The 25465-nt window shown below is 36.9% G+C and overlaps 1 protein-coding gene across 1 annotated transcript in view; it reads left to right on the top strand.

Annotated features, from left to right (window-relative positions):
• Positions 1-25465, top strand: part of LMBRD1 (LMBR1 domain containing 1) — a 198061-nt gene that overhangs the window by 42162 nt on the left and 130434 nt on the right.

The following is a 25465-nucleotide window of genomic DNA, read 5'->3' as shown; positions in this document are numbered from 1 at the left end:
CATTGGAATTGGGTATCTGGGGTATTCAGGAGGACTAGCACCTTTGGTGTGAAGGCTTGTCAAGTACTTTTCAGAGCTGCTTATCCATCATTGCTGTTTACCTTTCACCTAGCTCTCACCTGTGGCTCTTGGCAGATGGGCTAAACCAGCTGACGGTAACTGATAGGCTTCAGGCCAGTGGTGGGGGTGGGATGTCTACTTCAAGCATGTGAAGACAACTCCTGGTGTAATGGGCAGAGGAAAATTCCAGTGGCCATGAAGGTGGCTGAAGCAGATGCTGTGGAGCACGTAGAACTTGTTCAGATGTTGAAGATATCAGAGTCATCCACTGCATCCTGGATCATCACAAGTTGTTCTGGACTTTTGATTTGCTGCCAGACTTTGATAACTTGGAAGAAAGAGTGTGCAACTCTGCTTCACTTAAGTCCAGTTTTCCCAAGTCAGGACATCACAAACAACACTTTATTCCCTGTGCTAAGCACAGTGCATGGCATATAGTAAGCACTTAATAAATGCTTTTTGACTTGATTCTTATGCTTATGTTTACATATATAAGAATAGGGGATTGGGATGAGTTGTATGGTTTTCTTGGTATGGGGAAATCCCAGATGAGGAAACTCCCTCTAACAATATGTGTTCACTTTCTCTGCAACTTGTAGTCTTAGAGAGGTGTTTAGAGTGCTGAGAGGTTACATGTTTTGTCCAGAGACACATAGTATCTGTTGGACTTGAACTCAGGTCTTCCTGGTTCCATACCCAAATCTCTGTCCTTTATGTCCCTCTTCCCATTTTCTGTCAAACTTATATGAGGATCTATAGATCATCAAGGATACCTTTAAGGAAAGTATGAGAAGGGAAGAGATAGGCCTTGTGGAAGATAAAAGGGAAAAACGCAAATATTATTTTTTGCTTTCTATATTTATTCCTTGTTACTAATAAGGACTTAGTTTTCATACAGATACTTTAAAAAAATTAAATACATGTGGGGGTGGAGCCAAGATGGTGGAGGAAAGACATTAAACACACAGAGCTCCAGACACAATTACCCCCAAAACAGCAATAAAACAACCCCTGGAATGGCAAAACCCACAGAAGGACTGGCTGAGATTATTTTCAAGATTAAAGTGGGCCATACTGGGCTAATAGTGGAGTCCAACCCCATGATCATGCCAACACAGACCCCAGATATGCTGTGAAAGACCCCCAAACCTCCGAATCAGCTACAGCAATGGCATCTTCTGGAATGAAGCTGGCAGTCGGCTGAGAGGGCTGAGCGGCTGATGGGGGGGGAAGTGCAGGGGTGTCTGCGGGATCTAAGGAGGAATTCAGCTATCCCACCCCAACAAGGAACCAGGAAGAAACCTGAGCTGCAGGAGGCCCAGGTGGGGGAGGGGCGCAGGCTCATCAAAGCTAAGAGTCACCACAGCACACAAAGTTCTGTTGGCTGGTTAATTAGCAAGTTGCCTTGAGGTTGTCTTTGGACCAGAGAAAAAGCTAGGCAGAGAAAAACCTGCCCTCCCTGAAACTGGAACACCTAGGACCCTCTGAAGCTTGGGACAGTGTAGCTTGGAAGTAGGGCCCCACTGGAAGAGGGAGTTAAAAGTGAAGTAAAAGACTGCAAGATGAGCAAGCAAAGAAAGTTGAGATCTATTGAAAATTTCTTTAGCAACAAGGAAGATCGAGGTGTACCCTCAGAAGAGAATAGCAACCTCAGGGCCTCTACATCCAAAGCTTCTAAGAAAAATAAGAATTGGTCTCAGGCCATGGAAGCTCTCAAAAGGGACTTTGAAGAGAAAGTAGGAGAGAGAGACAGAAGATTTAGAGAGGTAGAGGAAAGAATTGAAAGAGAAATGAGAGCAGTGCAGGGGAGTCATGAGAAAAAAGTCAACAGCTTGAAAAACCAAATGGAAAAGGAAATAAAATGCTCTCTAAAAAACAAATATTGCCTCAGAACTAGGATTGAACAAATGAAAGCTGGTGACTTTATGAGAAACCAAGACACAGTAAAGCAAATCCAAATGAATAAAAAAATAGAGGGCACTATGAAATATCTCCTTGAAAAAACAGCTGACCTACAAAATAAATCCAGGAGAGATAATTTGAAACTCATTGGACTACCTGAAAACCATGACCAAAATAAGAGTTTGGACAGCATCTTCCAAGAGATTGTCAGGGAAAATTGCCAATATATTCTAGAAGCAGAGGGCAAAACAGAAATTGAAAGAATGCACTGATCACCTCCTGAAAGAGATCCCAAAAGGAAAACCTCCAGGAATATTATAGCCAAATTCCATAGCTCCCAGGTCAAGGAAAAAATATTGCAAGCTGCTAGAAAGAAACAATTCAAATATTGTAGAGCTACAATAAGGATAAGATAAGATCTAGCAGCTTCTACATTAAAGGACTGGAGAGCATGGAATATGATATTCCAAAGGGCAAAGGAACTGGGACTATAGCCAAGAATCAAGTACCCAGCAAAACTGATTATAATCTTTCAGAGGAAAAAATGGGACTTCAATGAAAAAGAGGAATTTAAGGCATTTGTGATGAAAAGACCTGAACTGAATAGAAAATTTGACTTTCAAATACAAAACCCTGGAGAAGCATAAAAAGGTAAACAGGAAAAAGAAATCATGAGGGATATTTAAAAATCAAACTGTTTACATTCCTACGTGGGAAGATAATACTTTGAACTCATAAGAATTTTTTCAGTAAGGAATACACAGAGGACACAGGTCTGAACTGAATATGAAAGGATGATATTTGTAAAGCATTTATGTTGTTTTCTTTGTGGGGCAAACAGGGTGGGGTGTTTTATGTCTGGGGCCAGATTTGGGCTCGGGGCCTCCTGGGTCCAGGGCTGGTGCTTTGTCCACTGTGCCACCTAGCTAACCCATGATGACATCTTTAAAATAGGATTGAGGGGTAGGAGGAATAGACTGGGGGAAGGGGAGAGGTGGACTGGGGAGAGGTAGTTCACATGAAGGAAACAAGAAAAAAGCTTATGGAGGGGAGGGGAAGAGGGGGAAGGAGAGGGGAAGTGAGTGAATCTTACTATCATCAGAATTGGCTCAAAGAGGTAATAACATACATACTCAAGTGGTTATAGCAATATATTTTTGCCCTGAGGGAAAGTGGGAGGGGTGGGAGGGTGGGAGATAAGGGCGGGGTGGGGGGAAGAAGAGGGGAAGGAGGGAAGGGCAAATTGAGGGAGAGAGCAGTAAAAAGCAAAACACTTTTGAGGAAGGTGAAGATAGTCTGCATAACTGCACAAGTATGACATATTGAATTGCTGGATTTCATGGGCAGGGTTGAGGCGGGAGGGAGGAAGAAAAATTTAGAACACAGAATTAGCTCAAAGACCGTAATCTCATCAGAGTGGGCTCTAGGAGGGAATACCATTCACACACAATTGGGAGGAGTAATCTATTCAACAGGAATCTATTTACAGGAAAGTAGGAGGGGAAGAGGATAAGGAGGGAAGGATGAAAGAAGGGAGGGCAGAGCCTGGGAAGAGACAGTCAGAAGTAAAATTCTTTTGAGGAGGAATAGGGTAAAAAGAAGAAGAAAATAGAGTAAATATGGAAGGGAATAGGATGGAGGGAAATAGTTATGATGATTGACTAAAATATCAAAACGTATGGTACTCACTTTACTGGGCTATTTGAAGAAAATTCTTTGTCAAGTTTAAAGTACTATATAAAAGTTATGATGAACAGGATGCTATCAGAAAAGCCTGGAAAGACCTACATGAACTGAAGCAGAGTGAAATGTACTGAATACAAAAGAACAGCAGTAGTGTAAGATGATCTGCTGGGAAGCACAATTGTTATTTTCAGCAAGGCAATGATTCAATATAACCCTGAAGGACTTATAAAAATTGCAATACACCTACAGAGAAAGAACTGATGGTATCTGAAAACTGAAACACATTTTTTTTTCTTTGACAATTCTTTAATCTGAAGTTTTGTTACTGTTTTCTCTCACAACCTAGCTAATGTGGGGATGTTTTCCATGACTACTCATGTATAACTTACATTGAATTGCTTGAGTTCTTGGGGTAGGGGGTGGGAAGGGAAGGAGGAAGAGAAGTTGGAACACAAAGTTTTAAAAAATTGATATCAAAATTTGTTTTTACATATATTTTACATATATTAGTGCTATAGTGTTATTTGAGAGGCAGTCTGGCATTACAAATAGAGAGCTGACCTTGGAGCTAGGAAGTGCTGATTTCTAGCCCCACTGGTGACACATACTGGCTATATGACTTCAGCTCTTAGTGCTGTAGGCACTAGGTCTTCTGGTATAGTTGTTTGCATATTGTCTTACCTGTTGGAATATGAGCTCCTTGAGTTTAGGGATCTTATTTTTACTTTCTTTTTTATTTTTCGTATTTAGCACAGTGCTTGGCATATAGTAAATGCTTAATGAATGCTTATTGATTTATTTTGACTCAAAAGATGTTGAATGCTGTTTTTGTTTGACTCTAATTTTTTTAATTTCTGGAAGGAGTATGCTACTAGAAAATGAATATATTTTTCATATTGCTAGTTAATTTGATAAGTAGTTCTGTCATTTTACAAATATAACAAGTAGTTTTTTTTAACATGCTAACTGAGGCTTGGTTATTTCCAGCGTAATATTGTTCTAATTGTTATTACACACAAAATAGTTGAATCGTGTTTAAATTTAAACTGATTCATCTTATTTCCTGGAAGCAATATGACTTATACTGAAGGTGACATATTCATAGCTTTCTTATAATTTGCCTGTAAATAAACGATTTATGACTGCTGGTAAAAACAGCACCTGACTTTATGTTAAAGATAGTGAGTTTGCTTCTAGCCAAGTCCAATCTCTAAAATGATAATGTGAGGGGGCACCTTTAAGACTTTCAAGGTTAATAGGTTTGAAGCTCAATATATCTTTACTCCCTTTCCCATTTGCTGAAATACTTTAACTTAGTTTTTTCCAGGATACTGTAGAAAAAATGCTACACTTGGAATCAGATTTCCATTCCCCCCCCCCCCATACTTTTGGCTTTTACTTTTTCACTTACTACTGGGTGCTCATAGGCACGTCACTTAAATTTTGTTTGCCTCAGTTTCCTCAGTTATAAAATGGGATAATAGTACCTACCTCAAAGAGTTGTGAGGATCAATTGACAAGTCCTATTCTATTACAAAGGAAATAATAACACTCTCTTTGTCCCATAGGATTTTCTAGGGGGTCAAATGAGATTATTGATATTTAAGTACTTCATATATTATTAGAATCCATGTTATTTTGATGAATAATTTGGGTTGTGCAACTTATATTTTGAGTAAAGGAAAAGCTTCAGATTTAACCATTTTGAAGGACATGGGAAAATATAAGTACCTCTACATAGAAAGAAAACAATTATTTTTAAAAGAGCTATCTTTCTAAAGTCAGTTTTAAAAACTATTGCTCTGCTTTCAGTTAATAACTTACATTTTTATGGTGCTTTACAACACTATAAACAGTTTTTTTTGTGTGATTTCATATTCTTTAATGTCTTATATGCGTTATTTATATATTTTATTTCATTTTAGCCTAACAACAATCTTATGTGATAGGTACCACATATGGTATTTTCTCCACTTTGTAGGTGAGGAAACTGAGGATTAGAAAAATGAAATGGCTTGCCCATGGTCACATGGCCTGTTAGAGGTAGGATTTGGGTCTCTGTTTCTGACTTCAAGTTCAACACTCAGTGCACACTAAGTACTTACCTGAAGGAGATGGGATTATATTACTTTTCTTTGTATTGGGACTATGTCACTACCAAAGGATAGTCTGGTTGTCTGAACCTATATTTTGAACCTTTATTGCCTACAAATTCTGTTGTCCTAGCTTTTGATTTAACATCATTAGTATATTTCTAATTAGTCAGGAAAATAGTAATAGAGGAGTTGAGAAACTGGAAAAATTGAATTTTACCTATTTTGTGAAGCCTTTTTAGATCAGTCCTTCTTAATTCTAGTTATTTTGGTGATTCTCTGTTATTTACTGAATATCCTTGTCACTTTACATATCTTTGTGTCTCAATTTAGATATGCCTGCTAATACTGTAGATATATTTTTATTAGTTTATAGGAAGCCTTTTGGATCAGAGAACTACTTGCACTGAACATATGTGGTAATCAGATAAATTTTACAGGTAAAAGCAGAAAAGATAGAAAATAGCTGGGGATTTTCAAGTATTTAAACAAGTTATTTATTTGCTGATTACATTAGTGTTTGCTTCTAGTTAGATTGATTACTGGCTCCTAAAACTTGGTTGTTATAGCACCAGATAGTGTAAAGTTTGAGAAAATCCTAGGCAAACCAGAATTGGGTCCTACAAGTCAAATAAGATTTTTTAGCAAAAGACATAAATGATCATTATTTAAATGGTGTTTTCAAGGTTACCACAAAAAGACTATTTCCATTTAATTTTTCACTACCAAAGATAAAGCTACCAGTGAAGGTGCCATTTTTTTTTAACATATAAGGCATTTTATTTTTTCCGTTACATGTAAAGATAGTTCTCAACTTTTGTTTATACAAGCTTTACAATTTCAGATTTTTCTCCCTCCCTCCCCTAGACAGCAGGTAATCTGATATAGGTTATATCTATATATCTATATAGATATAGATATCTATATCTATATACACATAATAACATTAATCCTATTTCTGCATTAATCCTGTTATAAGAGAAAAAATCTAGAGCAGTAATGCAAAACCTCAAAATAGAAAAAAAAAACAACAGCACCCAAAACAAAAGAAATAGTATGGTTCAATCAGCATCTATACTCCACAGTTCTTTTTTTTTTTCTTGGATTTGGAGATCCTCTTCTATCACGAGTTCCCTGGAACTCTTCTGTGCCATTGCATTGGTGAGAAGAATATAGTCCATCACAGTAGGTCAACACTCAATGTTGATGATACTGTGTACAATGTTCTTCTGGTTCTGCTCATCTCACTCATCATCAGCTCACGTAAGACCCTCCAGGTTTCTCTGAACTCCTCCTGCTCATCATTTCTTACAGCACAATAGTATTCCATTGTATTCATATACCACAACTTGTCCAGCCATTCCCCAATTGATGGAAGATGCCATTTTAAAAAAAATTTTTTTTGCTGGAGGCAATCATCTATGTATTATGAATTGTTTTTACTTAAGGAAGGGACTTAGGGAATGCCTTTGATGTACTTTGGTGTAATAAAGAGCAAAGAGTTCTTAGACAGGATGGAATAAATGATCCAAGAAGAGGACTAGGAAGAAAGATTCAAGTAACAGAAAAGAATAAAAAATATTATCAACAGATTAGCAGAAGGAGAAGAAAGTATAACATTTACAGAATATGATTAAGAACCTACTGGGACTTTTCATTTCTATATGAATCACAAGCAGTGGGGAATAATTGGTGGGTTTTTGCTATGACACTGTTAGAAGATACCTGAAAAGAATCACATGTGACTATGAAGTCTTAGGCAGGAAACTAAGAAATTTGAGGACATTTGTGGTATTTTAATCATTGCTTTCATTTAGAGTTTGGGAATTTAGAGAAAGATATGGGATATGAACAACTGATTAAGCAAGTGATTTCAAAGATAAGATTTGGTTTCTGTACTGTGCCTTAGGTCTTAATTTTTTTTCCATCTTCCAGTGCTCACTAAAACCTGACTCTTTCAGAAGAGTGTCCTTCTACACTCACTCCCATTCAAGTTGTTCCTCTGTTATACCCCTTTCACTCTAGACCAGAAAGAAGAATTTGCATATTCTTTCCATTGCCATTTTTAGACACTCCTCTTATTGATGTGGGCTAAAATTTGTGGTCAAATTGATTGTGAGTTGTCCCAAAAGAATTACAAGACTCAGTGACTCAATTTCCCAAGTTTTATTGCAATGCTGTGAGTGATCACAGGGAGAGTACCAGAAAAGTGGAAAGGTATCTCTCCAATAAGGAAAGGAAAGACAATTATATTTATAGTATGGATAAATTGATTATCAGTCTCATTATAATAATCTCCACCTAGGGGTGTTACAAGGGAGGGCTTATCCTACTTTGGAGTTCCTAGGGTCCTAAGCCAACCCCCAAGGTGGGTACCTTTTTTGGTGGAGGTGTGTTTTGGGGGTTTACGCGTCATAAAATGAATCTGGGGACAAATTTGGCCTTTTCTGCACATGTCTCTTTCTTGATTCCCATGGCTAGTTTCAAAATATAATCATTTTTCATTAGAATTTCTATAGGTTGTCTTTTTCCTTTATTGTTATTTTCACCTGACCTGTTCTGGTCTGTTGTGGATGTTGATCACTATGGGTATGAGAACCTAACATAAGTTATCCATTAACTGGGATCTGACTCCCTTTTAGAGCTAATATCTGTACTAGAGCTTGGGTCTTAGATTTTTCTATTAACCCTTTTTGGCCTCCTACATCATTCCCCCCTTTTCATATACTCCAGGAAAAAGGACGAAGATCATCTCTTCTGTTACTGCTTCCTGCTGAGTTGGGGTGAAGTAGGGGCCCACAGGGGGTTTATGAATTGAGGGAGATGTAGGAACTAGTGTTATAAATGCAAGAACCACAACACAAAAGACAAATGATTTACAAACAGACCAAGGGATAACAGGGACCCTAATACAGAATAAATCTAAGAGTTCCATGAAAAACTGGACAAAGCAAGCAGTCGTGAACAGTTTCAGCCATCCAGATAATCTCTGCACGGCAGCTCAACTTTCAAGAGGTGTTCTGAACCTTACAGACTCTGCCTCAGTCCAGGACCACATTTGCCAGAGAATTAAAGCACTCTTCCAATTCTTATAACCCTAATAGAGTAGAATTAGAAACTTATTCCATTACCAAAGTTAAATTTGTAAGCATAGCTTCATGTTCAAGTAACCCAACAAAAGGAATAGTAAAGACAGCAGTTTTTCAGACCCACCAAAGAAAATTATCTCACGTTCCTCTTTTGACTCTAGTATAAGAAGAGGCAGTAGCATTTTTACTCTATAATCCAAATAGACCAAGATAACATATGCGTTTATGCAGTTGGTAGTTAACACTAAAGATTTATAATCTCCAACTTATTTTAGGAAGGGGAAATACCTTTGGGGCACAATAGGGTACAAGGGGACCAAGGCTAGGGTTGACCGGTGAATGGACCTGGCAACTAATCTAGCAGCAAGGTCTGCCCTGTGATTCCCTTGTACTATGGAGTTGGTAGCTTGGTGCCCTTGGCAGTACATAACAGAGATCTGACTGGGCAGATTTATGATAAAACCTAAAATGCTAAAAAAGTTAAAAGTGACCACCAGTCATACAGTAATAGCCAAATTCAGGGATAGCCAGATGGGGAAAACATTTCCTATTCAGTAGGAACTCAATGAGCCAAAAGGAGCCTACCTCGGACTGCACTCTCAGCTTTTTTCCAGATACCTCCACCTGTAAGCAGCACATTCCCTCTTGTGGCATTGATTTGTAGCATTCTCTCCAGTACTTGCATTACTGGATTAACCATCCAGACAATTATACCTGAATTCAAAACTCAAAACAATGTAAATTACAGTCCCCAAAATATTTTATCTTAAATAGCAAACCTCTACTCTCATGAAATTGCAATGAGCAAAAAAGATTTACCAGGACACACACACATGTTGCTTGGTTTTTCCTTCCTTCTCAGATTAAACTTTATCCTGGTGTAAAGATCAATCATTAGAAATTACTTCTATACAATTAGCAATCTTATAAATCCTCAGTAAAACCATTCCTTGTAACCAGCTCTTTTCTGGCAAGTTTACAAACTTTAAAAAGTCTAGAAGGCCTTTTCTGTTTAATGATTTACCAGCTTCCAATGCTTTTCTCTGTCTTAGAGGAAACAGCTACTATAACTAATTTTGTTAAAACCATCAATTGCTTTTCCAATTTTAACACAATTACAAATTTAACAAAATTTTAACACATATACATCAATTTAAAAATAACTTTAAAACTTTAACAGTATTCTTTGGTTCCTTCCAGAATTCACAAACCTTGAAATGGCAGGTGAACACTTTAAGTGGCAGTGTACCTTAAATATACTCCCTTTTTTTTCTTTTTTCAAGATTCCAAATTCTTTGAACAGTCAGTACAAAATGGCACAGTTTTCTTTCTATTTGTTTTTTACCAATAATTTAAAATACTCTGAACAATTTCTTAAGATTTTCTAAACATTCTCTCTCTCACCCACCACTCCGCTCTGGTGCTGCGCAGCCAGCCAGCACCTGAGGTAGGGGGAGGGGGGGGGAGGCAGCATCGCAAGTCAGGCTTGACTATTTCCCTTCCCCTGCCTTCAGAGCTTGGCCATCACTCTGAAAGGCTACAGGGGTACAACCAAAAATTCCCCACAGATTATACAACACAATTACAACATTTGACAGACATAAATGCACAAGACAACAAGCAGACTAGCAGCCCCACACAGACCAGCAAACAGGCAGCCATACCTTAAATCTTTCTCTTGCAAATAAGTCCTTTTCACCCATGTCCAATTTTTTTTCCTTTTTTAACAAATTTGTAAGGATACACCCGAGGAGTTATGCAAAATGTTTTCTCTCCCTGTCCCTTTAAGGTGGGGTGGGCTAGTACCACACCTGTGAAAAATCCTACCTCAGACCTTGGGGGTCCATCCAATGTGACTGAGGTTTCTGAGGCAACAGAGGAGAAAAACACAGTGCACACTCTGCTCCAGGGAACCCAAGAGCTGAATGAGGGGGTTGCTGTGGTCAGACAGTATTGGAATAAAACACCACCCATTTTCTTTTCCAGGTCAGTGCAAACAGACTTGCCCCAATTTTTCAAGATATACCCCAATGGGGAGTCATTAGGGATGCTAGCCTCGTGACCCATCTGTAACCTCCTGGAGGTTACCGACACCACACCTGCGTCCCCCACACTGCTGGGTCTTGCCAACAGGGCAATTCCTTTCTTCCCTTTTCAGGAAAAAAAAGAAATCCCTCAGGGTAAATTGCTTGATCCCGGATCAATGAGAAATACCCCCGCTTGCTTTGGTGTGCCGGCCAGACTCCCAAATGAGCCAAAAACCTGGGTGCACGAGTTAAAGGCAGATCCCAAACTTACCTTAATGAGATCTCACCCTACTGCTTTCAAAAAAAGGGAAAAGAGTTTGAGTCTGGGACTTGAAGTTACAGGGGGCACAAAATGATGTGGGCTAAAATTTGGGGTCAAATTGAGTTGTCCCAAAAGAATTACAAGACTCAGTGACTCAGTTTCCCGTTTCATTGCAATGCTATGAGTGATCACAGGGAGAGAACCAGAATATTGGAAAGGTATCTCTCCAATAAGGAAAGGAAAGACAGTTATATTTATAGTATGGATAAATTGATTATCAGTCTCATTATAATAATCTCCACCTAGGGGTGTTACAAGGGAGGGCTTATCCTACTTTGGAGTTCCTAGGGTCCTAAGCCAACCCCCAAGGTGGGTACCTTTTTTAGTGGAGGTGTGTTTTGGGGGTTTACGCGTCATAAAGTGAATCTGGGGACAAATTTGGCCTTTTCTGCACATGTCTCTTTCTTGATTCCCATGGCTAGTTTCAAAATATAATCATTTTTCATTAGAATTTCTATAGGTTGTCTTTTTCCTTTATTGTTATTTTCACCTGACCTGTTCTGGTCTGTTGTGGATGTTGATCACTATGGGTATTAGAACCTAACATAAGTTATCCATTAACTGGGATCTGACTCCCTTTTAGAGCTAATATCTGTACTAGAGCTTGGGTCTTAGATTTTTCTATTAACCCTTTTGGCCTCCTACATCATTATCATTGTGCTTTTCCTCCTATGCCAAGGCAGAACACTTTTACTTGTGTTCTTGAGCTCAGCTTCTCTCTCCTCCTTCAGGAACTTGTCCCATCGATCATTCTTATTTTCTTTCATTTTTAATTCCTCCCTTTCTACTGACTGCTAACTTGCTGCCCATAAGTATATCCAAAGTTTCTCTCAATCTTTTTTTTTTTTTTTAGTGAGGCAATTGGGGTTAAGTGACTTGCCCAGGGTCACACAGCTAGTAAGTGTTAAGTGTCTGAGACCGGATTTGAACTCAGGTACTCCTGACTCCAGGGCGCCGGTGCTCTATCCACTGCACCACCTAGCTGCCCCAGTTTCTCTCAATCTTAACCAAAAAAAAAAAAACAAACCCACAAAAAGCAACTCTTTAACCTTTCTATTCCCTGAAGAGCATGTGTGCTCGCTCGCTTTCTCTCTCTCTCTCTCCCCCTCTCCCTCTCCCTCCCTCTTCCTCCATTTCTCCCTCCATCCCCCCCATCTTCCACCTAGAAGGACTTGTCTCCTTTTGCTGTCTACATTTCCTCACTTTACTAATTCTTTTTTTCCTTTGCTCCAGGTTTTTGCAAAGAATTAACCTTTTGTGTCACATACAGCCCTTCTTCTTGTGCGCTACATCCTGTCCTTTTGCTTTCAGAAGCTTTTACTTTTTGACCTTGCCTTGTGACTTTCATATCAATCTGTATTTCACTTTGTCTTTCCCTGCTGTGTACAAACATGTTCATATCTTCTCTATTATTACAAAACCTTTCTTGATCCTTCCATTCCCTTTTGCTATCCTGTTCTATCTTTCTTACTTTTTAGAGTCAGAGTCCTAGAGTTCTTTATACTTATTGCCACCACTTTACTTCCCACTTATTTTCTACCCTCTTGAAATCTGCTTTCCGACCTCCATTATTCTACTGAAGCTGCTTTCTTCAAGGTTACCACTTATCTCTTAATTGTTCAATCCTGTGACCTTTTCTTGGTCCCCACCCTCACTGAACTCCATGAATCTTCTGACTGGTTTGTACCCCTGGGTGTCTCTCTTCCAGTTCTCTTTGTACCCATCTTACCATTCCTTTTCAGTGTCCTTTTTTGGTTAATCATTTGATTTCCACCCGTTACATGTTAATGTTCCTCAAAGCTCTGTCCTGGGCTCCCTTCTCATATTGCATTTCTTTCCCTGTTGATATAAATGTGCTCCATAGATTCCGTTATTATCTCTATTCATGTGACTTTCTGCTCCTTCCTGAACTCCAGCTGCATTCTCAGTTGTCTATTGAACATCTCTACCTGGGTGTCCCATCAATATCTTACTTAAAACAGAATTAATCATCTTTTCCCTTTTTAACTGTCTACCTGTCTTCCAAACTTATTTATGTCAAGGTTGTAACCATCCTTAAAGCCACCCAGGTTTTCATACACATTCAGTGAATTAGCAAATCTGTTCATTTTACCCGACCCAGAACCTCTTGAATCCACCTCTTTTTCCATACAACCACATTAGGCCCTCATCACCTATTATTGCCTTCACTATTGTCCCCTAAATGGTTTCTTGGTTTGTTTTCTTTTATACAATCTGTCTTGAACATAGATATCAAAATAATCTTCCCAAGGTATGACCATATCACTCTCATATCCAAAGACTTCCCATCTTCTTGTTGCCTCCAGAATAAAATTCAGTAACCTCAGCTTTTCATTTAAAGCCTTTCATTGTCTACTTCAACCTACTTCACTTTAAGTCTTATCTTACATGATTCTCCCTTCTGCATTTTATATTCCAGCCAGATGCTACACTCTGTCCCTGTCTCTAAGTGTGAATAGTACCCACTTTCTCCATTTCAACTCCAATCCTCTCTAGAATGTACTTTACTACTTAGTGGATTCCCCATGTTCCTTTAAGGTTCATCTCAAGTGGAACTTCTTCTGTGAAGTCTTTACTTCTTCACTCCCTTCCCCTCCTTAAAATTAGCTTACATTTACCTACTTGTTTATCTGTTGTATCCTCCCAGTAGTAGAATGCAAGCTTTTTGAGGGTAGAGATTATTGTATTTTTGTCTTTCTATTCCTAGCATTTAGCACTATGCACACAGTAGTAGACACTCGGATGATATGCTTCCAACCAGGATCCTTGTCCTCTAAATTCCTGATACTTGATATACATGTATGCCTTATTGTTTTTCCTTAATGGAAGTATAGAATCAGACTGTTGCAGCTGGAAAGTACTTCTAGATATCCAACCTAAATCACTCATAGTTAAGGTCACTTCCTAATGTAAAGATGCTCTTGACACTGTTGTCTTCCTTTGCATTGTTTTTGGCATATAACAATACCTTCAGTTTACTTGTCTGTAAGTAAAGAGAGACTGGTTTTTGATAATGCTACAGTTGGGACTTATGTCCAAGGTTTTGTTACTTCCAGTTTCCAGAGGTACTATAGTACCTCTCCTATAGATCTCAAAGTTTATAGATATTGACATGATCCTATAGCACTAGACTCTGAGAGAGAGAGAGAGAGAGAAAGGACTACTTAGGGGAGGATCCCAAGAATTGAATTTTTACTATCATAAATTTATTATGTTGCCCAGGAAAAGGAGGAGGCATCGAAAAAATATAATGTGCTATATATAGAGCTCAGATTTATTAAAAGGACATATTTAAATGTTAGAGTATAAGACCAATAAATAAAACTATGTTGATAAAGCCCAGAAGAAAATAAAGACATGAGTAAAGTACTGATGTTCACAAGGAGAATTTTAAAAGCTACATTTAGACTGAGAAAACAATAAGGTGAAGAGGAAGCTGAGTACTTGCTATAAAGAGACTGTGTTAACAGAAGATAGAAAGGATAGAGACTAGAACTATCTAATTTCAATTTTTGTTTCAGTCTCCTTACTTAAGGAAAATGATCTGTAGACAGAAAAGAATGAAACCTAAGATACATGAAGTGCTAGTAATTGAAGACCTAACTGCTTCAAATGCTTTTTCATCTTACTCAAACAAATTACATTTCTTTTTTCCTTGAAGACCTTTCCTGATGTGTTTGCTAGACTGCTTTCCATTATCTTTGAAGAATTATGGAGATGGGCAGTTATTTTCCATATTTCTGAAAGTGAAAGAAGGGGGTTCTTCAAACCAGAGGCTTGATGACATCTGCTTTAGAAGTTATTACTAAATGAATATTTTTAAGCACTTAATCATTAGGAAGTTGTGAAAGGGACCTCAGAGGCCATCTAGTCCAGTGATTTCCCCCTTTTACCCCCAAAGAAAACTACACGCATACACACATTTTACAGATTAGAAACTTTGAAGGAAATTAAGTGACTTTCCCAGTCATGGGTCCATTAAATGTTATTCCAGACAAACATAATTTCCTTTTTTGATAAGTTAATGGTCTATGAGCTAGGGTAATGCTGTTGATATAGTAAGATTGCCATGAGTAGACAGGATAATGATACAGTAAGGTAGATGTATAGCTGGGCAAGTGATGTGAAGAATTGATCATTGTCAATCTGCAAGAGTATTAGCAAGCAGCACTGCTCTTGCCTTGTTGACCCTGTGCTTTTCAATCTTTTATTAATAACTTTGATCAAGATGTATCATCTGTGATTTCTGCAGACCACCACTATATAAGAGGCTGTTACAGTAGTCAAATTAGCTACAGATCAGGGAATTCAGAACCAAAAGGAATGTAGGAAATTAGAAGTCAGGATTGTAGACGTCATTAACTTGAAGGAGCTTTATGAACAGGAAGGCCATTGAGGTCAACAACCATAATTTTATAGATGAGGTTCCTGGGAAGTATCTTGTCCAGGGTGGGATATGAACCCAGGTCTTCTTTGACTTCAGGTGCTGTTCCCTTTGTAGGGAATCTCAGTTGTGCTTCTTAGTTCCCCATGTGACCTTGGGCAGGTTACTTTGTCTCTGTGGGCCTCATATTTCACATCCGTGTAACTTAAGGGCATGCAGTGTCAAATCTGTAATACTCTGCTATTAGAGAGGCAGATTTATGCTCAGCGTAAGAAGGTCCTTCTTGTTCAACTACAGCTATTCAGAAACGCTATCTCATGATGTAGTGAGTACCCAGCCATCATCATAGACTTGTAAGTAATTTAATCTACCCCTTATTTTAAAATTGAGGATACTGAACTTTGGGTCATTGAGGTCCAGATAGGTTAAATGACTTGCCCAAGATCACACAGTAAGTAGCAGAGCCTCAATGAACCCAGACCTTCAATAGTCTTTAATAATTCAACACATAGTTTCTCATTGGAGGTATTCAACAATAGGCTGGGTACCCAACTAATTAGAGATGTAGAAGGGTTCATTTGTTATTTTGGACTAGATATATATTTGAGAGCTATTCTAACTCTTATTTCATAATTTTGTGGTGTTATCTTAAGTGTTGTCTTTTATGGTCAGTCTTAGTAGATGGTAAACACCTTTCTTTTAAGGACAGGTTATTTCCTTTTATTCCCTATAAGGTCTGGTACATTAAATGCCCAATAAATGTTAATTCATTGATCTTTTTAAACCATGTCTTTCATTTGTCTGACAGTAGCAGTTTGGGATAGTTAACTTTTGTCACACATATTTTCTCTGGTATTACTTTTTCGTTAATTTCAAATCTGCCAAAAAGTTCTGCTCAGTGGATTAAACAATTTATTAAATTAGTGCAAGAGCAGCTTTGGTTAATCCATTTTACTCCATTGTTGAACATTCTTCTGACAGATCCTTCAAAATGAAGATATCTATTAGTAAAGCACTAAGTTCATTTATATAGGTTGAGCTATATTAGTCAATATTCTGTGCACAGTACAAAAAGAAATCCAAAATGTTGATGATCACTCCCTTCTTGGCAGGTGCTTATCATAGTAGAAAACAAATAGATATGAAAATATAAGTGATTGGCACAAAATAAAGGAAAAATTCTTAGTATTTCCATTTGTAATATAGTTTAAAATATTGCAAATTTTGTTTAGAACTAATGGATTCTAGGTGCTTTCTAGAATAGCCCCTAAGGTCCTACCTATGTAAAGAGGAAAATATGCAAATAGTCCTTTTCTAGTTTTTATATTCAATTTCTATTCCTATTGGGAACTTGGAATTCAATTGAAACTACATAGATATTTTTCAGAAATGAAATGTTATGTTTTATTTGAGAGACAGTATGATATTGTGGTTAGAGAGTCTATCTTGTAGCTAGGAAGATCTGTTTTCAAATTCCACCTCTCACATATATTTAGCTGTGTGTCCCTGGGTCAATTCCTTTAACTTCTTAGTGATCTAGGAAACTGAAAATTTAAGTTGCAGAAAAGGTTGCAGCCTTGAATTAGTAAAGGGAATTTTCTCCCCTATAACAATGAAATAATAGATCCAGGTCCTACCCTACTTCCCCTCCCCCTCACACCCTTACTTTGTCCTTTATATATGCTCAGGTGACCGCTAAACCAAAATGTTCCTATCATACCTTTAATATGGATATGTAGGATTGAGCTAAGTCATTTCCTTTTGGAGAGTGAGAACAGTTAATATGACGAGGGCTCAAGGATGATATTAAATAGGACTCAAATCCAGCTCATTTTTCTGTGTGACACTACATATCTTTCCAATATCTGCCTTGAACCTCATATGCTGCCAGTCTGGTCTGGGATTTTAAGACACAAAGGCATTCCTCCCACTCAGTTGATATAACTAATAGTATTCAGAGGGATTTAGTGGACAGATAATACTGAAATTATAAACTATACTGATATTTTCAATAATATTACATATATATATGGGTATATGTATACATGTATATTGCATATGTATTTTATCTACCTCAGCACTAGCTTGGATCTCGATATTGGTTCTCCATAGATGTTTTCTTACTTGCTTCTTTGGTTTACGCTGTTGCCTTAATCTATTTGAAGCTTGTCTCAGTATATAGTGTGAAATTTTGATTTGTCTAGTTCCTGCCAGATTGCTTTGCATTTTCCTAGCAATTTTTAAAAAGTGAATCTTTATCCCAAGAGTAAAGGTCTTTGGGATTATCAAACACTGTATCAGTCAGTCAACTGGCATTAAGTGCTTACTTTGTGCCAAACATTGTTCTGAGAATACAAATACAAGTAGAACAAAATTCTGCCCCTGCCTTGGGACTGAGACATGATTGGCCTGGGCAACCTTCTTGAATAGAGGTTTCAGAAGGAGCCATCCAATCAGAGGAACAGCCACAGCAGGGGGCGTACTTCCAACATGTAGATTCCTGGGTTTGAGTGAGGCTTCAGGATGAACACCTGGGGCATGCTGAAACTTCAGGATTGTAGTGGAAGTTCAAAGTGTGGCCTGTACTACACTACTGCATTCTTTTGCTTCTGTGTGTTTTGTAGCTAATCTGTTCTATTGATCAACCTCAATTTTTAATTAGTACCAATCATTTTAATGATTACTGCCTTGTAGAATGCTTGAAGATGGGTAATTCCTTCCCACTCTTTTTTACTATTTCGTTTAAGATTCTTGACCTTTTGTGGCTCTAGAAGAGTTTTATTATTTTTCTAGCTCTTTAAAGTAATTCTTTGGTACTTTGATATATCTCTGGTTTAGTGAAGTAATTTAGGCATTATTGACATAAAAAATGACATGGTCTACCTATGAGTATCTGATATTTCCAATGACTTAGATCAATCTTTATTTCCATAATATTTGTTGTATTCATATGATCCCTATGTACTTTAGTAGATAGACTCCATTTTTTACATTCTATAGTTATTTTGGTAGCAATTTCTTTAAAAAAATTTTTGTCAACATTTTTCTCTCCTTTATACCTCCCCCAGTTGAAAAAAAGAAAAGAAAAAATAAAACCGTTATGACAGCTATACATAGTTAAGCAAAACAAATATCTACACTTGTGTTAAAAAAAATAGCTGTATTATTCCTCACCTTGAGTCTACTTCTGTCAGAAGGCAGGTAGCACCCTTCATCAGAAATTCCCTTGGAAGTGTGGTTGATTATTGCAATGATAAGAATTCTTAGTCTTTCAGACTAGTTTTTTTTTAATATTATTTTTATTTTTTAAAATTGTTCTAATATCACTCTGCACCAGCTCATACAAGACTTCCTAGTTTTCTCTGAAACATTTTCATAATGTTTATAAACAATAATATTCCATTATATTTATATATCATAATTGTTTAGTCATTCTTCAATTGATAGGCATCTCTTTAGTCTAGTTCCTTGCCACTACAAAAAGAGCTGCATAAGTAATTTTGTACATATGGATCCTTCTTTTTCTAGGAAAAAAGGTCCAATAATGGTATTACTAGGTCAGAAGACGTGCACAGTTTAGTAACTTCTTTTTTTTTAATTATAATTCCAAATTGCTTTCTAGAATTGCTGAATAGATTCATATTGTCTTATTGTACCTGTTTTTCCACAACTTCTCCATCATTTATCATTTTCCTTTTTGTCAGCTTTGTTATTCTGATGGGTATTATTGGAACCATAGAGTTGCTTTAATTTTAATTTCTCTAGAGATTTGGAGCACTTTTTTTTAAAGAAATTTTTTGCAGGGTGGAGCAATGAGGGTTAAGTGACTTGCCCAGGGTTACACAGCTAGTAAGTGTCAAGTGTCTGAGACTGGATTTTTGTAAAGAATTGTTATTTGAGGTTTTTATGCCTCAGGTGTTCACTGGCCTGGGGCTCTGCAAACCACATGGTGCTCCACCCACTGGTTGTAGCCATTGCCATGGCTCTGGAACCTCACTTCACCACTCGCTGAGCCTACATGGGCCTGGCAAAATTATAATGATTGGAAGCCTAGTGAGGGCAGTCATGTGACTGTCAGAGCGGCCATCCCAAGGGAGGGGTAGAAGGTGGGGTTTGGAGAGAAGGGGTGGGACCAGGGCAATTTGAATCAGACTTGATTTTGAACTCAGGCCTGGTTTTCCCTTCCCCCACAGCTAGGGGATTAGGCTGGGTCGGAGCCTCCAGGCATGCTAAATTAGAGAATCTCTTAGCATTAGAATTTGAAAAAACTGCAGGAGTCAGAGGTTTCTTTGAAAAGGCATGGAGTGTATCTACATTCCCTTGTGTGAGCACCTTTCTGGCTCTTCTAACAAAAATTAAAAGAGAAAATCCACAAAAACAAAGCATTAACATGATCTTATCCCCCATTTGTCTGGTCAAACAGAGTAAAATCAGAAATAGGGTATTTAGGGAGTTGAAAAAACCCATTTGAAAATTTAAAGGGAAAAAACAGCCAATACTTAGCAGTTTAAAGGGACAGGGTAGGGGAAATTTCTTACCCAACTGGAAGATCAGAAGACTGGGGTTCAGCTTTCCTCTTCGTGGTCAGCCATCTGTTAAGGCTAAAATTCTAGCTAGTCTGTATAAAATATCTAATGAGTAGTTGCCAATAAACTAAAAGCTTTAGCAAGAGTTAGACTTTTAAGCATTTATTAAGGAGAATAAGAATTTGGTGAAGAGAAAAAGAATGGCCTAGATTCATTTATCTATTAAAGAGAGAATGCATTTCTCGCTCCCTTTTCCACTGGAGTCCTGAGGAAAGAGTGAGTCAGAGGGCCAGGCTCCCCCTTCTTCCTCCCACAAGCAAACATCACTTCCTGACGCCAAAGAAAAGACACGTGGTCTTGCCCTCAGAGACCTTCACGTCATGGTGGAGCTTTTCTACAGTAAGTCTCTAGCAGGTGGCGTCATTCAAATCATTACAATTTGACCTCAGCTCCTGAATCCAGGGTCGGTGCTTTATCCACTGTACCACCTAGCTGCCCATGGAGCATTTTTTTTTTAGGTTATTCTTAACTTGGATTATTTTCTTTTAAAAACCACTTCTATTCTTTGACCATTGTGAATGGGGAATGGTCCTTATTCTCAAAAATTGAATAATTTTCTTATGTATTTTGTCAATAAGACCTTTATCAGAGAAATTTTCTGCAAAAATTCTCCCCTCCTTAATTTTATTTCCCTGCACTTGTCTGCAAAAAACATTTAACTTTTATATAAATATTTTATCTTCTCTAATCCACTCTACTCTTTGCTTATGATTTTTCAAAGGTGCTTTTTGACATCTATTGATATAATCATGTGAATTTTTCAAAATTCCTTTTGTTTCCATATAATGAAACAACCCTGTATTACTGTTATAAATACATCTTGATCTTAGTGTATAATGTTTTTATGGCCTTTTTCCTAGTTTTTTTTTTTTTTGAGTTATTTTGTGTCAATGTTCATGAGGGATGTGTTAACCCTCTTATAGTTTTCTTTCTCTGATTTATCTTTCCTTGGTTTAAGTATCATTATTATAATTGCATCTTAGAAAGAGTTTAGTAGTATATCTTAGTTTCCTATTTTTCCCCAATAGTTTATATAATTTTAGAATTAATTTTTCTTTGACTGTTTGATAGAAATTATGTATAAGCCTATATGCACTGGGATATTTTTTCCTTTTAAGAGTTTATGGGTTGGGGCAGCTAGGTGGTGCAGTGGATAGAGCACCGGCCCTGCATTCAGGAGTACCTGAGTTCAAATCTGGCCTCAGACACTTAATACTTACTAGCTGTGTGACCCTGGGCAAATCACTTAAACCCAATTGCCTCACTAAAAAAAAAAAAAAGAGTTTATGGGTTGCTCAATTTCTTTTTAAAAAATATTTAGTTATTTAAATAATATGTTTCTTGGTTATTTTAATATTGTTTCTGAAACCAGTAACTAAAGTTGCAGAGTCTTAGTCCCAGGTAACCCACTCTACTTGGAAATTTTCAGGATAATTCAGAGTGATCCTAAGGAATTTTATTTTGTAAGAATTTATATCAAGATTGGCAATGGGAACTGGAACCTTTTGCAAATGTACTAGGCTAGGATGAGCATACTTTAATATTAATATTATATACTAAAATTTTCAATAATAATCCAGTCATTAGTAGGCCTGATAAGGACAAATATAGGATTTGATAAAATCTGTTTAGTCCATTCATTTAACAGACTTTTCAGGTATTTTAACTTGTCTATACTCTTTCCTTTATCTGTGAAAATAGAAAGATTCCTAATACCTTTTCTTCTTGTCCATTTCCCCTTTTTTTCTGCCTAAATCAAATGGACAACAAAAGAAGCTGGTTGCTAAGGAGAACTTTGAGGATAGCACTAAACTTGAGATCTAGGCTTGAATCTTATTTCTGATACTATGTCTGTTACCACATTTAACTTCTCCAAGTCTGTTTTTTTCATTTATAAAATAAATATGACAGCTCATTGTGTATAGTGCTTTAAGGTTTACAAAATGTATTGTGCACTGCCCAACTTAAAAGGAAAGTAGCTTATTTAGGAAACTTTAAAGTGCTTGTAAATGTTAGCTCTTAGCTTAGTTAATAATTCCAATACGTGTTGTGGCTTTTTTCATGATCAGTGCTATCAACTTCAGTGAGATTTTACTGAAATCTGAAAGGCAGAATGATTTTTCTACATAGGAGATAATCATGTACCTGAAAAATAAAGCTATATTTTTATATATATATATATATATATATATATATATACACATACATACATACATGCATACATACATACACATACACGAATGTTGTGTGTGTGTGATATAATACAGAATTTTGGATCAAGGTCAGAAAATGTTACCACATTCAATTTGAAGATAACAAAAATTGAAAATAAATTATCACCAAGAGGGAAGCTGAATTGTATAAATCTTGACATTTTTGCTATAATTGAAACCAGAAGGAAGTTGCAGCTAAGTAGAAGAATGGCTTCAGGTAGTACTTGGAGAATCAAGGAAAAGGTGTAGCTAAAATGGGTTGTAAGAATCATTACTTCATAAGGATGTTTGGCCAGTTATTGGCCGTACTCATGACAAATATTTGCAAAAAGACCACATGAGAATAATTGCAATTTGCATGGCAACAGCAGATATTAAGGCTCATGTAGAGAAGTCTACAAAGAACTTGATAAAATGAGTTATTATGCATATGAAAGCTTGGTGACTTTAGTGCAAGAGTGGGCAAAGATGAGCATGAGGGAAATATGGGAAAGCATGCTTCTGGAAGAAGGAGGAAGATAGGCTCAAAATATGTTGTTTACACACAGTAAATTAATTTCCACAAGGAGACCAAAATAGCCCAATACCTTTATCAGCAAACATCTGACTTTGCTAAATGGAGAGAAGATGCATGCCAAAGGTTATACTTGGTTAGAATATAAAGTTGTTGATAAAATCTTAAGTGGGATGATGGATGATTGTGTGATCAGTGTCGTAAAGCCAGTTTAAAGAAAGCTTGGCAAGCTATCTAAGCCAGGGTTCTTAATAATTTTTTTTTTGTCACAGACCCTTTTGTCAGTCTTAAGTCTACGGACCACTTTTCAGAATAATGTTTTATAATGCATAAAATAAAATAAATACATTTACAAAGAAAACCAAATAAAATGAAATAAAAACTTTTTTTCTCATTCAAGTTCACAGACCTCTTAAATTTATCTCTAGACCTTTACTGCCTCTTGGTGGTCCCTGAACTAAAGGCCAGGCCCTATTAATCTAAGCAGGGTCATTGCAAGGGTATTCAAGGATGAAAATAAAAGGAGACAAAAGAAAAAATGCAAGAGATTTGCAAAAACCACATTAACAGTTGTTTTCTCCATCAACAGCAGTGGGACTACCAACTTGAACCCTGACATTACAATCCCAAATGTGCATATAGTAGAATGAGAAATGACACTAAAGAGAACAAAGATAGAAAAAGGAGCCATATGTGATTTAGTGTATACAAAAAAAAATTTATACTGGAGACTGTATGATGGTCAGGGTTTTGATATATTGATGTACTTGAATACTTGAAATATTTGAAGGATGGAAACATATTTGAGGTGTGGGGAAAGTGTCAGAAGTAATAGGGAGCATTAATAATTAAAAAACATGTTCGTGAATTAAGGATATCTTTGAGGAGACTATTAGGGAAGAAGAGGAAGGCTTTCACAAGTGAAATTTTTAACAATGGATCACATCTTTACCGTTTCACATGTAACTGAAAGATGCACAGAATAGATCTTGTTGTGCTGCTTGTTGATTGACTTCTTGAGAGTGAAATACTCAATATTCACAGTATCTACTGTGATAGAAATGAAAGTTCATAAAATTGAATGTTGTGTAATGACTGATCTTATTTCTAGAGGAGAGGAGCAGTAGGAATTTGGGGTGGAGTCAGTCTATGTGTGAAATGTTGCATACGTTTTCATAGGTGCTCTCTGTTCATTGGTTTTGCTTAACTTTTTTGTGTGGGGGTAGAGGAGAGTCAGGAGGGGAAGGCTCACATGGGAGAGAAAGGAATGAGATACCCAGAAATAATTGTGATATAAAAATAAAGGCTGAAAAGATATATATTTACTACCCCACCCCACCTTGTAAACAACAACAACAAAATCAGATAGCTTGAGAGCCTGGGAAGCCTGATTTGCCGGGGAGAGGGGGGGGGGGATCAAAAATACAATTCTTTTCATTTCCCATTAATTTGCCAACATTTTCCTAACCTCCATTATGTGCAGGAAATGATTTCACCTGGGGGGTCTCTTCCCTACTGGTAATGCACATATTTTTGTTTGACCATCATGAAGCCTACATTACTCTCAAACACATTGTAGTCCTTAGATCAAAGAGAAAAGAGTCCTCTTTTTACACATAGGCTTCTAAATCAGAAATCAGCATCCTTCACATTTAATCTTACTAAATTTCATTTATGTGGCACATCATTCTATTTAATCTTATTAAATTTCATTTATAATGGCACATCATTCTAACCTGCTGGGATATTTTTGGATTTGGACTTGGTTATCCATGGTTTTACCTATTTCATCAAGTTTTATACCATCTATAAATTTTACAAAAGGGTATGTAAGTTTTCAAGTCATTGATTAAAAGTGTTGAATAGGACAGGACCAATGACATTCTACTGGATACTCTATCCTGCCTTCAGCTTAAGTAAAAATAATTTTAAAGATTAAATTTGACATATAGTGTATTTTTAAAAAGCAACTTTATAATTACTGATGTTTTTTCTGGATCTGGTTATTCAAATAGGTACAAATACAGTGAATTGTTTTATCATTCAACCCTTATCTCCCCATATCATTCACAGGCATAACATGATAAGCATTGTAAAATGCTTTTAGGATGGTAGAAGCCAAGTTTCTTGTGTCTGTGGTGAACGGGAGCATTAGAGGGAGGGTTGGAGTTGAGCAAAGAGAAATCTTAATACAATTGCTGTGGAGAATGAATAACTGCAAGGGGCAGGAAGATTTGTTGGATCTGCTTAGCAGTAATGAAGCTCAACTATCACCTTTTTTCCCCTAATCTTAACTGAAGCATTGTGATTTGTTGTTTCCTATGCACTTTCAGTATAGACAAGAATGCTTCAGTATGAATTGAGGGACTATCCTATAAATGGATGAAATCCATTTATACCACTTACTGCTTTATACTTAGGCAGTTCATATAATTCCAATATTGAAAATCTATTTTAATGTATGAGAAATAGCTTATATAAAAGAGTGTGAAATGTTAAAAGAGTATAAATTGACATAAATGTAAAATAAATTGAAGCAGAAGAAAAGTTTTGACAGTATGTTAATTT

This window comes from Dromiciops gliroides, chromosome 4, assembly GCF_019393635.1.
Source record: "Dromiciops gliroides isolate mDroGli1 chromosome 4, mDroGli1.pri, whole genome shotgun sequence".
Classification (NCBI taxonomy): Eukaryota; Metazoa; Chordata; class Mammalia; order Microbiotheria; family Microbiotheriidae; genus Dromiciops; species Dromiciops gliroides.
The sequence above is the reverse complement of the archived record's forward strand: the minus strand, read 5'-3'. Positions and strand labels throughout refer to the sequence as shown.